Source organism: Dasypus novemcinctus, chromosome 1 (assembly GCF_030445035.2).
Source record: "Dasypus novemcinctus isolate mDasNov1 chromosome 1, mDasNov1.1.hap2, whole genome shotgun sequence".
Classification (NCBI taxonomy): Eukaryota; Metazoa; Chordata; class Mammalia; order Cingulata; family Dasypodidae; genus Dasypus; species Dasypus novemcinctus.
This window is the reverse complement of record NC_080673.1, coordinates 86,245,484-86,260,737: the sequence shown is the minus strand read 5'-3', so window position 1 is coordinate 86,260,737 and position 15,254 is coordinate 86,245,484. Positions and strand designations below refer to the sequence as shown.

Genomic DNA, 15,254 nt, shown 5'->3' with positions numbered 1-15,254 from the left:
ATTTTACAATGATTTTTGAAAATGTGATGCCTTAGAAAACTAGCCCCCAACCACATCCTCTTAGCCCAAACGTCAGAGGGACAGACTGGGAAGTCTGCTCATTTAGCAATCCAATTAATGCTTAGATAGGATTTAATCCAAAAAATAAAACCCTCTAGGTATTTCAAGCAGAAAGAGTTTTAATGCAGAGAGTTAGAAACTTACACAAATGATGGAAGAGCTAGCAAAATGAAGGCAGGAAAGCTTCTGCTGCTGCTTTTGAAGAAATCCATAAGTGCAGAAGTCAGAGCTTCATGTACCACCAAAGTGTATAATTCATAGAAGAATGCCTGAAAATGGCTGGCAAAAAAATCTCCATCTGTCTTCTGTCAAAGTCTGTGCACCTCACTCTAGCTGCCCCTGAAGAAGCAATTATTTTCCTTCTTTTTTGCTTTTCATTTTGTTGGTAGAATCTAACACAAAAGTCTACTGAATAGGGATTCCAAGCAATACAATTCTGAGGTATCTCCCCCAACATGTAGGGAAGAATGTAGACTAGGGAAGAAATGCTGTGCTGAGTTGCAGTGTTTCACTGTAGAGACTGAACCACAGAGTAATAATCTTCATTCATCCACTAATTGCAGTATTCAAGATATTCTAAATTCCAGTGTAGATTGGGGGAAAGAGGATAATTCTGGCTCACATTTACTGAGTTTTTACTATTGCCAGTCACCATTCAAAGTGCACTTGATACCAAACCAGTGGATGTGAATGAGGATAATAAAACAAAACAAACAAACAAACAAAACACAAAGTACACTTGAAATTCTTATACAAAGTCTCCACCACAAACCTACGAGTTTGTGGTTAGGTTGAGTAACTTGCTCAAAGTTGTGCAGTTAGTACATGGCAGAGCTGGCATAAGAACACAATTAACTGGCTCCAACAGTCAAGCATACTTCATCTCTAATAATGCAATCCCCACACCTTGATTTAACATCTTGCAGGGCAGAAAGATATTGAGCCAATAATTTCATAATTAAAAATTAATTTAATTAATTTAAGTAAATTAATTTTTAAAATGAATTTAAATAAATTTATTTTTAAAATAAATTAATTAAAAATGAGTTTAAATTAATTTAATTTTTAATTTTAATTTTTTCTGGAGAAACACCTTTGATATAAGGAAGCAGACCCTCATTCAGTGCCTCTCCCATTTCAATTCTTATGCCAAATCTTCCCTGCTCCTCGAGCCACTTTTTCTTTCTCACCTTCATCATGCTCAGTATGTGCTCAAGCCTCTGTTTTACAAAAACACCCAGTCGACAGTCATGAAGTACCTCAGTGCCTTTTCTATGTCTACCTCCAGCACTATCTATATTCACACATACCCTTAATACTCGTTGCCACAGAGAGGGCTTCCTTGCTTCCTGGACATGTGGCTTGGATTCTGGTTTCACCCTGCCAAGTTCTCTGCCGCCATTCTGAGTAATGTTCTCTCTGATAACACTCCACCAGATTTCTCCTTCAGCTCATAAACACTCTCAAGTTTCTCCTAACACAAAAAGAAAAAGTAAAAGAAAAAAAAATATATATATATATATCCTCCTGGCTTTGCATATAACCAATACTCTCTCTCACTCTCTTTTATAATTTTTTTCCTACATAAACTTCCCCAGTTTCTCATTTCTCAGTTTTCCTGTAGTCTGGCTTCTGTCTGCCATTACTAACCATCTGGAAATATAAGAACTCCCCCCCTTTTTTTTTTTAAGATTTATTTTTTTATTTATTTCTCTCCCTTCTTCCCTCCCCCTCTCCCCCTTTCCCCCCGGTTGTCTGCTCTCTGTGTCCATTCACTGTGTGTTCTTCTGTGACTACTTCTATCCTTATCAGCAGCACGGGAATCTGTGTTTTTTTTTTGTTGCATCATCTTGTTGTGTCAGCTCTCCATGTGTGCAGTGTCATTCTTGGGCAGGCTGCACTTTCTTTCACTCTGGGCGTCTTTCCTTACGGGGTGCACTCCTTGCATGTGGGGCTCCCCTACACAGGGTACACCCTGCGTGGCACGGCACTCCTTGCGCGCATCAGCACTGTGCATGGACCAGCTCCACACAGTTCAAGGAGGCCCGGGGTTTGAACCATGGACCTCCCATGTGGTAGGCGGACGCCCTATCGATTGGGCCAAGTCCACTTCTCAAGAGTTTTTATCAATTCTTTTTTAAGAGGCACCAGGGATTAAACACAGAAACTCATACAGGGGAAGCATGCACTCAAACACTGAGCGATGCCTGGCTCCCCCCATTTCATACATTCGTAAGTTAAATAAGAAAGAAAAAGATATTTCAGAAAATATCAAAACTTAACATATTAGAACCTATGGGAAATGGCTTAAGTAGGGGTCAGAGGAAAACTAAAAGCCTTAAACTAGGGGTCATAATTTATATGCCTAGAAAGGTCCAGCAGAAAAATAATATGTCAATTTCTGGGCATAGAAAATAAGAAAAATGGGGCCTGTGGCAAACTCAAGAGTGCATGCCACATCTTATGTAATTTAGATAAATAAGAATTAATTTATTAATTAGAATAGAAGAACAGTAAAATTACTGAATGTGCTCCGAGCTGTCTTTTGAAATCACAGATATTATTAAATATAGAATATATAGAGAGAAGCCTATATTTATGGATGAATATAGATAGTCACACTAACATTCTTAAGAGGTAAAAGAGAAAACAGAAATACACAGGGTTTAAAAAAGAGACAGGAAATAATCACAGAGGAAATAGAGTCATAAGAAAATATGGTAGCTAATTTATGTAAGGAAATATAGAAACCTGAATGAAAGTGATGATTTTTTTTAGAGAAAATGAAAGTTACTAAAATTAACCACAGGCTGATAGAAAAAAAATGAAAACTCTGGTAACCATGGAAGAAATTGAGAAATTTACCAAAAGTTTATCCCCACAAAAAACACCAGACATGGGTGCTGTCATAGATAGATTCTTTTGAGGTTTCAATGAACAGATAATTACCATTTAAACTACCACATACCCCAAGAAAAAAAGGAAAGCTCCCAATTATTTTTAACAAAACAACCATATCATTGGTACCAAAACTAGATAAATGTACCCCCAAACTCTCCAACTGAGAACAACATAAAAAACCCATAGGCCCATTTCACTAAGGAATGGCTATGCAAAAATCATTCAAAAAATATTAACAAATATAATACAGCACGTATTTTAAAAAATAATAAACTATGATCTGGTGGCTTCATTCCAAGAGGTTAAAATTGTTCATAACTAATAGCTATTAATATAATTACTTGATTGAGAGGTCAAAGGAGGAAAACAAGGTATGATTATTCTCATAGACAGTCAAGAGGCATTTGGTAAAATTTATTATCCATTCCTGACTTTTGTATCCTTTCAGAAGATAGGAAAAAGTATTCCTTCTTAAAATGATCAAATTTATGTACATTGTACATGTGTATGCATAAATAGCACTTAACAACTGCTCAAATCCATTTATGTGAAGAACACTTAAGAAGTTACGCCCATTTTAGAACAGCTTTTGCAATAAATTTCAATTATAGAGAAAACCTTTTCCCTGACTCCAGCTCACAAGCTTTTCTCTTTCCTCACCTCACGTCACAGACTAGACCATTGCTTTTACATTTGTATTTCAGCTTGTTGGCTCTTCTATTTGGAAGGTGATTTCAACTAGAAAATATTTATGAATCCTCTCATGAAACAGGATCAAGTTAATACATTCATTAAATAAATTATTTAAAAACAGCATGTGAAAAGTGAGAAAAAGAGAAAGAGAGAATGTGCAATAACTAGAGAATTCTTTTGTTTGTCACATACTATAACTTAGAAAGGAAATTACTTTTAGGATGGAGTCCAAAAATAATGTGATTTTAACTAAAATTTGTGCTTCAAAGGAAGTGACTTTCACGTCATGTTTTTTTTGCTTTGTAGTGGATTTTTTTCAGTGAATTGAAGGCACGAAGGAGGAAACGTGTTCCTTATATCAAATTCATCTTGCTTAATGATGAACACTGGAAACATTCCTATTTTAAAATCATAAACTAGAAAAGACAATAAAGCCCACTCTTTCCACTATTACCTAGCATTTACCTGGAAGTACTAACAATGGGAAAAAAAGAAATGAAGTATAAAGATTAGAAAAGAACAGGCAAAACAGGCAAAAATGATTGGCTTACACAGATGATATATTTGTGAAACAGGAAATCCAAAGAAAATCAACTGAAAGAAAAATTACTGTCAACAATTGGTTACTCTTTTCAAAATTTACATAAAAATCTATAACTTTCCTAAACACACAAAAAATCCTCCAAATTAAAAGTAAAGAGAATAAATGGTAATTATAATTTACAATGACAATAAAAGAAATTGAATGCCTAGTGAGAAATTTAGCAAGAAATGTGCAAGGCCTATTTAAATATGTGTAAAGATATTACCTAACTAAATAGATGAATATACCTTATCATACAATATTGCAAAGATATCAATTCTACCTTAATTTATCTAACATGATCACAATGAAAATGCTTATAGGATTTTAACTCAAGAGTTTACATATTTTTAAGAAGCACATGAAATTAATCAAGAAGATTCTGGGAGTAATAAAAATAAAAGTAATATGATAGTACTGCAGTCCTACCAGATATTAAAATGTATTTTAAGCTATTGTTTGTAAAAGAGTTTAGTATTAGTATAGCAATCTACAGCAAAAGCAATCGAATATAATGGAAAATCTAGAAGCAGAAATTGATCCAAATGAAAATTTGGCATGTGATTAAAGTAGCATTTTAAATCAACCAGAATGAGCAGATTACTCTATATAGCATTGGAGTAAATGTCTAGACTTTTGGGGGAGAAAATAAAGCTAAATCCCTACTTGTTCTCCTCACCAAAAATATTATAGATAGCTCAATTATTTTAATCTAATATTTTTTTTTCAAAAATGAAACTGTAAAAGTAATCAAAGAAAGCAGGGACAATTAGTTTATGACCTTCAGTGAGGGAAAACTTTGTGGGCAAGTGAAAAACCAGAAGCCTTGGTAGGAAAAAAATCATATACTTAGCTTTATAATAGTTAAAATTCCATGTGGAAAAATATCACAAGCAAAATCAAAAGATAAATGGAAAGGTACGGATTTGCTGATTGTCTAAAGAGAGCTCACATATCAACAACTTAATATAAAAAGTGGCAAAGAATATCAACAGGCTGTTCACACATGCACACAAAAAAATTCAAATGACTTTTTGCCCAGGAAAACATCTCAGACTCACCTACAAAGAAAGGAATTTAAACAATAAGATATTATTTTTACATCCCTCAATTTGGAGAAATTACAGTTTTCATAAGACCAAGTGTTGCCCCCTAGCATGGAAAAATGAGGCAAGCTTATATACCATTAGTGGGAATGACAAATAATATACAAAGGCAATGTCTTGCAAATAAATCATTAGATTCAACAGTTCTACCTTAAGGAATTTATCGATAGTCTCCATGTGTCAGGAAAACATTGCTTCTTTTTTTGAATACTAGTTTCACAACTGGATACAAATTTTATATCTATAAAAGGATGCATACAAAATGGAACAATATATAGCTGTTGTCTTTTCAAGCTATGTCTGAAATGAACGAGTAAGGTATAGAGGAGGAAATTTGTGTAAAAGTTAATATATATGTGTCAGAATAAATGTGCAGCTCAATTGACAGTTGTTCCTCAGGTCTCCAGTTTCAAGGGGTCTCGTCCGGCACTATTAGCCTCTGGCTGTGTTTGATGTCTTTCTTTTTAAACTACATGCTGTTTTCATAAGAGAGTATCTATTATTTTACAGCTGATTAAGACCACGTAAAAGTAGATACAGAAAATGAGGCAATGTCAAGTGCGTAACCAACAGGCTAATACTTAATTTTATACAACTGGAGAGGTGAGTTAAATGTAAGAAAAATATGAAATGCTAAAAAAAATGACAATACCTTATATGATTTGTATGAAAATAATTTTAGCTAGTTGTAAGTATCAATAATAAAAACATCTCGTTGTTTTAACGTTCACCTCACATTCATTCCAGAGACAATAAATACAGCACTTGGTAACTTGCCTGGTAGGCCCGCAACAATAAATGGTTCTGACACTATCACTATGATCGAACCTGAGAAAAATTTCCCCAATGTGCCACTAGACGGCAGCAGATGATCAGTTATTTGTCCCAAAGCTCCAGCTAGTGGCTGCGGCAATAGGGTAGAAACCTCCTTCCAGCTCAGGAACTTGGTGGCTGGAAAAGCTGCTGACCTCCGTTTTATCTGTAAAATGGGACTGGGGATGGGTGGACTGGACGACTCTAAGGCCTTGGCCAGCTGCTACGTTCAAATGATGAACATTGTTAGTAAAGTTTAATCATTAAACAAATTAAAAAAAACTTAGATAATGTTTCATTGTTTTTTAAAACTAGCTAACCGTTACTGAGAACTTCTTAGGAGCCAGATACTGTTTAAGCACTTTGCTCGTATAGTTATCTACACCAACTCCCTTTGAGATAAGCACAGTTATCGCCCCCAGTTTGCAGATGAGGGTCAGACTATGAAAGCTGTGAAACCAGAAGCCGCATTCGTAACTGCTTCATTATACAAGGAATTATCAGTGTGTGATACTAGGAACTATTATTCTAAATGTCTAATAAAATGTTAATAATTGCATCTGACTGTTTCGTCCTTCTAAGAGAAAATGGCTTTCTTGGGAGCTTTTTAGGAATATAATTACATAAATTAATCCTATACCATGTTACTTACGTAATATTTTGATTCCATAAAAGCATTTTATTAATAATTGCGTCCACTATTAGGGCTACTGATCTCTGCACTAATTTCCCACCTCTCTCTCCTTACACTCCACAGGCCAGGTGTACTTGGCTAACGGCAGGTGCCCTCCACAGCCCTGCTACCTAGCATGTCATTGCATTTCAAACAAGCTGCTCCCTGCAGCGGCGCCTATGGAACTCTTTCTTAAGAGTTCTGGTCTCCCCATAAAGCTTTTCCTTGTACTCAGGGAACTCTAAGACACTCTTTCTTGCACATTTCTACTTGAACAATTTTATTATAGTTATTTATTTATTTTGTTATTTTCCCAAGTAGGTTTCAACATTCTAGATCAGGTACTCTCTATTTTCATCTTTGTACCCCATGTCTAGCATAGTACTTGGAATACAGTAGATAATAATTATTCTTTGAATGAACAAATGAAAGAATAAATGCAGGTTTTTCAAAACTTTGCTTTGAGAACTGTTTTAGTTTCCCAAAGGGCTGCCGATGCAAAACACCAGAAATTTGTTGGCTTTTATAATGGGGATTTATTCAGGGTAAAAGCTTACAGTTCCAAGGCCATGAAATGTCCAAACATCCCGAGAGGTTTTCTCACCAAAGTCAGCTACTGGTGATCCTGGTGTTGATGCTACATAGTAAAGCAAGATGACAGCCACCTCTGCAGAGGTCTCTGCCTTCCCCTCCAGAATCTGCTGTGTCTTGGAGTTCAGCTGTGAGAAACCAGGCAGAGGGCTCGTTTTTTACTGCACCTTAGCTCTTTGAGCCTCTCAGGGGCTTCTGTTTTCCTGCAGTCTTCTCTCTCATACTGCAGAATCAAATATGCTGGCTTTCTTTTCCTGTGTCTGTCTGTTCATGTTTTCATTTATATCAGATCCACCAAGCAGTCAGTGATTCAACCAGAGTCAAGCCTCACTGACTCAGTCCAATCCAAAGCCCTAAATCAATCTTATCAAGGAGTCTAATCAAAGGCCCCTCAACTGAATTTAATGCAATCAAAGGGTATCATTATCAGAGGAATAGATTAGTTTACAAACATAATCTTTCTCTTTTTGGGATTCATAAAATAATCTCTAACTGGCACAAGAACTTGTAACCAACCTGCCTTTACATAGAATTTTTCTTTTCCTGTTAGTGACTTTAATAGTTTTGAATGACTTCAAATAATTCTCTGATCTTGGGTTATTTAATTCTTACATAAATTTGCAAGGATAGTTCTTTGTTTTGTTATTTTGTTTTGTTTTTTTTAACAATTGTTCACAAGCATTATCTGATGCTGAAAACTTTATTAACACCCTCTAGGTCTGGGTACACACTGGCATGCTCAATGATTCTGAGAAACAGATCTTAATTGCCAGAAGGCAGGATGACAAAGACCAGTACAGTGGTGTAGTCCAGCATCTATTGGGGGACATAAGCAACTCATGTGCTGATAGAAAAGCAGCTACTTACCAATCCTGAACAAGCCATTACAGTTAGAACTATGTGCTCTCCCTCTTACTTGTCTACTCGAGGGGTCACTGATACAAAAACATCCTTGCTGATTCTAAAAATGGATTGTTCCTCCTCACAGTTGCTCAGGATTCAGCTCTGAGATTATGCCTGAAGGTAATCTTTTTAGACCTCTCTTGGTTTTGTTTTAAACCAAGTCTTTGTAATTGGCTACAACCTTTGGTGTTCTTTTGTAAAATGCCTTTCTAAACAAGGTGCCCTTTTCTTTACAAAGATACATGGAATCAGTGCTCAAAATACTTCTACCTCCCACAATTTTCTACATGTAGAAATCTCTCTTGGTGACCTTTCCCACACTTCTGCTGTCCTTTTCTGTCTCTGAAACATGAATTTCTCCTTGGCTATAATTTTTCTAGCCTAAATTAAAACACTCTATGTTAGAATCTGTTAATCTTTTGAAATTCATTGCCTCTCTCATCTTTCTTCATGCCAAAATTCTCAGCCAACATACCTAGAGAGGTGGAGGAGAACTGGAGGAATAGGAAACCCTATGAGCAAAACCAGGGATGTGGGAACACGGAAGGTATATTCAGGGAATATGAATAGACCATTGCCCTGATGGAAAAGGTTAATTTGGGACGACAATGAGTATGAAAATATTTTGTTAAAATCAGTTTGTGGAAAGTCTTAACGGCCAAGTTGTGGAGTTTGGACTTTATGGAATTAGACATGCATAACCACAAAAGATATTTGATCAGGAGCACTGGGTCTAGAGACCTCGAAAGCTCTAGTGTGGTCTAGGAATGAGGTTCTAACAAATACTTACCAAAAAACAAACAAACAAAAAAACAAAGAACAACAACAACAAAAACAGTGATGATGTCACCAAGATCAAACTTCTTGAAAATAAGACTATTGGAAAATAGAAAGCAATTTATCAGGGATAGGGTTTATTGAAATTAAGTGGTAACAAGTATTTGAAAATGTGTTTACACATGGGATTTACAGAGAGTTGAAAATACTAAGGAATGCTCCTAGTAAATGTTATTTTTCAAAGGAGAATGCAAATATATGTATATGATACTACTGTTTTGGAGAAAATGAAGGAAGGCGGATTAGGAGGAAGAGACTTGTTTTCCTGTGCATGTGTGTTTTGGCCCTTGCACAAACACCTATTCCCTTCTTCCTCCCCTCTGATAGTTGCCTGTCCTGAGGCCACTCAGTTGGCTGCTTGCTAACCTCCCTTTGCTCTAGCTATTGATAAGGTCTCTGTGTTGGGGCTACCTCATGTTGCCATGTCCTCAAATTGTGTCTCTGTGAGGCCAACTCAAGGCCAGTCACTGTTTCTTGTCCATTTGGTTCTTTTGCATTCTTGCCCTGCTAATTTCTGGAAGTTCTGACCATACCAAAGTAGACCTGTCTCTTATTTTTTCTCTGCCACCACAGACCACCCTGGACTCTTTGGATCTGAGAAGATTGGCAGTCTCAATCTTCTAAACTCCAGAAGACACATCCATCTCTGCAAGTAGCTCCCTTGAAGCTCCACATGCTTAGCTGGGCACAGCTGATGCCACAGGACATCAGCAGTCTCCTCAAAGTACTCCACGCTGCTAAGTCTGGCCATTCCCCCACCTTCCCAATTCTGTTAGATTCTTCCAAAGTGGTGTAGCTGGGGTTGCCAAACTAGTTTCACAAACTCCTTGCCCATCCTGCACAGAGGGACCTAGATGGACATAACCCAAACGTTACAGTACTCAGCTCTGAGGAAACAGATCAACTGTTCATCTCTTTAGTTTTCTGTGTTTTCCAAATTTTCTGCCTTAAGAATATTTTACCTTTACAATTAACAAAGCAGTAAATATTGTATAGTTAAAGAGAATATAAATAAAATAAATTTAATATAACATTTGCTCCAAGTTAATATAACTTTGCAGAATGAAACCCTTTTTTTTCTCTCTCAGTGATCCATTAGACGCATTCCTATTTGTGAAACCTTGTAGTTTTGTTCTTTATCTTGCAGAAATACTTGCTATTTTATATTAAAATTAGTGAAATTAATAAAATATTATATTAAATATTAAAAATATTTATAATTTTTTAAAGGTATCTTAAAAAGGAGACCTTATAATTGTGTTGTTTTTTTAAAATATTGGATTGAAAGTTCAGGCTAGAGCTTAATATTACACTAGAAATTGTTTGGATTCATAAATATTTATCTTGAAAATCTCACTAATACCTGAAGGAATTCTTTTCCTCTAGATTATCACAAATTATGTTCTGTGTTACACACATTAAATCAACAAAACTTTCTCTCCACCCTGCTTCTCTCATTACTAGACTGGGGAATCTAAATTTCCTCACTGTTTTGTTCTCCATATCACAGTCAACCTCCTTGTCATCACCGGCAAAGTCCTCAGGTGGCCTGAATTTGACCAAAAACAAATGGAGTAATTTTCTGAAGTGATATTGGAATTTTTTTTCAATGTTTAACAAATTTTATTATATGTAAGTATACAAACAGATTTAGAGGAAACCTCCAGACTTTTTCCCCAAATGACTGACAAAAAGGGGTGGAGGGAGGAGGACAGAGGGGGGACAAATCATAGAATTTGAACACAGAACAAAATCATAAAACCTTGGTGGAGATGTACCCCAAGGATGATTTGATCTCAGTGAAGACCTGATTTTTCCTGCAACTATTGACCACAAGCAGGTCACTAAAGCTATTGTCAAAAGAGGAAATGGTGGCTGCTTCTATCCTAGGACTTTTGATACAAACAAGAGATCCATAGTCACCAAAGATACTGTTTACAGCAGAGCTTAGCAACATGGGTCTATGATGATGTACGTTTGAGAACATATCCATTGAACATATTTATTGAATGTGAATCAGAAATTTGTGAAACTATAGAATAGGCCACTTAGAACATGTGGAAGAGGACTCTCCCTATACAAAGGATTCACAACATTATAAACAAAAAACTCAAATATGAAAAAACTAAACAAATCATATTAAAACTTATAATTATTGAAAACTTTTCTTTTAGGTAAGATTTTTCAGAAAATCCAGGGATAGATTTTATGTCACAAACTCATCCTTATAGCCCCAAAATGTCTTTTGATTGGGCAACAAAGTAGTATTCATCGGAAAATAAAAACAGATAAAGTGCAGACTATTGGGAGAGGTAAAGCTGTAATATCTCCAATTTTCTTCCAAATCAGCTTAACATTAGGGTTCTCATGGCACAGGAAGAGGTGGCAGCTTTCCACAGGAAACCCCTTAGGATTGATTTTGGTCATGTTCCAGGCCAGGGCGATGCACCCATTTCACTTTGAGCTCAGGCTTCTGGGGAGGAGTGGTAGCTCAGATTTTGCCGACTAGTTCAGGTAGTAGGGTGGTGGTTCTGGGAGAGGGGGCAGGTACTCAAAGGACTCAAGAATCTGGGCTGCATTTTGTGCCACTAGGGTTGTCTCTTTTGAATTTAAAGCAGCTTTCCTAGATGACTCCAAGTTGGATACTGGCCTTTCAGTGTTGCAGCTGCATAGGGCGTCTTTTGTTAGATCAATCACAGAATCGAGTTTCTTTTCCTCCATAGTCCTAACTTCCGGTTCAGCATCAGGTGAATCACTGGAATTTCTTGATGCAATTTTTCCAATATCTGTTGGATTTGATGCTACTGAAGTTTTCAAATTATGACTTGCCACAGAACTCAACATAATATCATCATTGTTATTTTCAGAAACAGACAAAAATCTTTTCACTTGATTTTTCTGAAAGTATAGAAGGTTCCTAGTTCATAGAAGTCATTTTTCATCTGGGCTTTTAACTGACTCTTGAATCTTATACAGATTCATAGGCTCTGAACTTGTAAACTTACAGTCTATATTATTTGATAACGTGTGTGGTTCCAAACAATTCCTTAGAGATAATAATACTGTTTTAATACATCTTTGAAATTGTACTGTTCTTGTGAAGTGTTCACTAGCTTTTGCTTCATATTTATGCCTGCCCTGTGTCTTCCCAATGAAGTCATTCAATTCTTTCAGTTTGTGACCAAATACTTTGCAATATATATTACAGATATCCTGTCAAATCAAATGTTTGACCTGTTCCAGACACGCTCTTGGCCTTTCCAAGGCTACAAAAATATTTTCATGAATTTGCTCTGAAGTTTTCATGCACTTAACATTTTCTTTGTTTTCTGAAAACATACTCTCCTTTTGATTATGGCTGTAATTATTATCAGCGTCAAATGATGAATGATCCATTGACTCTATACTTCTACAAGTTCAAATTCCGGAATGACAGGATCTATTAGGATATTGGAATTTACACTTTAAAAATTCATGTTTGAAAACTATGTTATAATCTAAACCTGAACCTGGGTATATGTATAATGAGATGAATATTTTTCCTTAATTCCCCATTGCTGTGATTCTAGTGTGATGTCTGAGGGTGATGGTGAATCATATCCCCTTTCTGTGAGTTTTAAAACCAAAGGAGAAAAAGTTTTAGGAGTAAGTATCAGCTTTATTTTAGTAAATAAAGATAAAATGGCATTAGGCTTAGATTCAGAGACAAAATTGAACTTCCTACTCTTACCCCACTTTATGTGCTAGCTTTCTCCTCCCACCCCCACCCCCCACCCAAGTTGCAAGGTAGGCAGAGAGGCTTTGCCCTAATGAATTTACCTTTCATGTGGTAGCAGGACAGTGTCCTATAAGAAGTTATGTGTCCTGCAAACTGGCTGGATCTGCCATGGCAAGGTGAGAAATCAAAAATGGTTTTCTTCTAACACTGCTCAATTAATAGGGAATAGAGCTCCCCTCTTTGGCAATACAAGAAGTGAAGTGATAAGTAACATGCTTACTATTAAACTTTTCTGAATTTTTTTCCAATTGCTAAAGATGCAGAACTCTGTAATGAGATGAGGCAATTGGGAGGAACACCTCTTGCAATGTGTAGAGTAGCTATTTTAGTAGGACTTTCCTTATGGTGTAGTATATTACCATCTTTTGGATTGAATGAGAGGACCTACTGGTTATCAATCAAGAGAGTAGATCATGAGGACTTCTATAATAATACAGGTTTAAGAAGACAGCACAATGTTTACTGGTCTTCCTGTTTGGCTTAGGAATGAATGAACACATCATCATGGCATCATACTCCTTCCCTATCTCTGGAAGATCTGGAAACTGAGCTATCCCTGAAACAACTTGGGAGTCCTGCAAAAACTGGAAACTGATGAATAGAAGTTTTATTTGATTCTGGCCTGGATTCCTCAATAAAGGCCAAGATTTTGTGCAGAGAATCAAGATTTGGTGTTACTCCAAGGTTTTGTTTTAGGAGCCAATTTGAATCAAGACCAAATTGCTGAGAAGAGGGACATGACCTCTCCCAGATGGAAGAAGGCACCTCTAGCTGTCTGCGATGGCTCATATTCTCCTTCAGCTTACGTCCCTCCATTAATGGAGACTGACTCTGTTAGGAACTTAAATCTCCCAGAATATAGATAACCCTAGATGTGGACCTGTGGGTAAAGTTCTTCATCTTAAAAGAAATATATTAAAGTTTATGCATAGGCAAATATCTAGCATCTAGAACATTGCAGATATTCAATAAATGCTCTTGTACTAAAGTGAAGTCGTTTGACTATAACTGTTCAGATCAGGGAAAGAAACTGCATAATATCTGAGTGAGTAGTAAAGCCTAACTGAGTCCAATATAACAGAGCTTAGAAGATTAAGGTACAATTAGGAAGATTATCTGTCATCACCTTGCTCAGTGGACTCCTCCAATGTTTATAATCCAAACTTGAACCTAGGTGTATGTATAATGAAGTGAACATTCCTGTGGTTTGGACAATACCTGTGACCCTTGAGCTTGAGTTAACACCTAACTTAAGGGGAGCCGGGTCATAGGCATGGGCGGTCTGTTATCCCCTGGAGGGGAAAGGGAGCTCTTTTGGACTCTGTGTACATTACCTAGCACATGATGGATGCATAACAAATAGATTGGACCTCCCTTAAACATTACCCCAGAGAGTAGCAGAACAACTGTGTGAGTGTGAGAACTGAGTTTGAGAAGCTAGTATAGTCATATAAACATAGAGAGGATAGAATATTGTCTTATCGATCCATTGTGCTGGTTATAGCAGGTTCCATACAAAGTTATGAAGGACATAAGGGTCACCCTTGCCTATTTTTTCAATGTCCTCATCTTTTCTTCTGTCTTTAGCTCCTTTTTAAAATCTGCCCTCTCCTTCATGACCCATGCCATAATCAGTTTTCAGGAGATCTCTCATTAAATCATCTTGCCAAGAAGAAAATTACTAAGAAGTCATAACATTTTGTTTATCCCAGACATATATGTCTTTTATTGGGATGGACAAGGTAAAAGACTGTGACCTAAAGGAGTACATTTCCAACAGTGGAATTTGAGGCTGTGTATCAGCTAAAACAGGCTGAACCACCGTAAAAATGATTAAAACAAAGCAATTTTATCTATCACTTACAGTTCCATATGCACGTTCAGGTGACCGGGCAGACTTCCTCACATTGTAACTCAGAGATCCTTATGCAGCCAGCAGGAGAAGGGGAAAGAAAGTGTGGATGCCTACCTGCTCACTTAACAGCTCTGAGTCGGGGTGGCATAATCACCTGTGCTAATACTTATTTGGAGAGAACTTAGGCACATGACCACATCTATTTTTCAGCTACAGATCTATTACCTTGGAAGAAAAGAAGGCTGGATTTTGGCAGACAACCAACAGTTTCAGCCAGAGACCACAACCCAGGGTCTGGAGATTTTTTGCTTTGGAGGGTGCATACAGTGAGGGAGGCTGATTATCTCCCCAATACCCATTAACACACATCCAGCCGAGCAGGTGCAGCTCATTAGTTGAACACCTGCTTTGCATATGAGGTCCCGGGTTCCATGCCTGGTACCTCCTAAAACACACACACA

At 36.8% G+C, this 15,254-nt stretch overlaps 1 pseudogene; it reads right to left on the bottom strand.

Annotated features, from left to right (window-relative positions):
* Window positions 1-1,435: 1,435 nt before the first annotated feature.
* Window positions 1,436-12,556, bottom strand: LOC101446707 (activating transcription factor 7-interacting protein 2-like; annotated as a pseudogene).
* Between the last annotated feature and the right edge of the window lie 2,698 nt (window positions 12,557-15,254).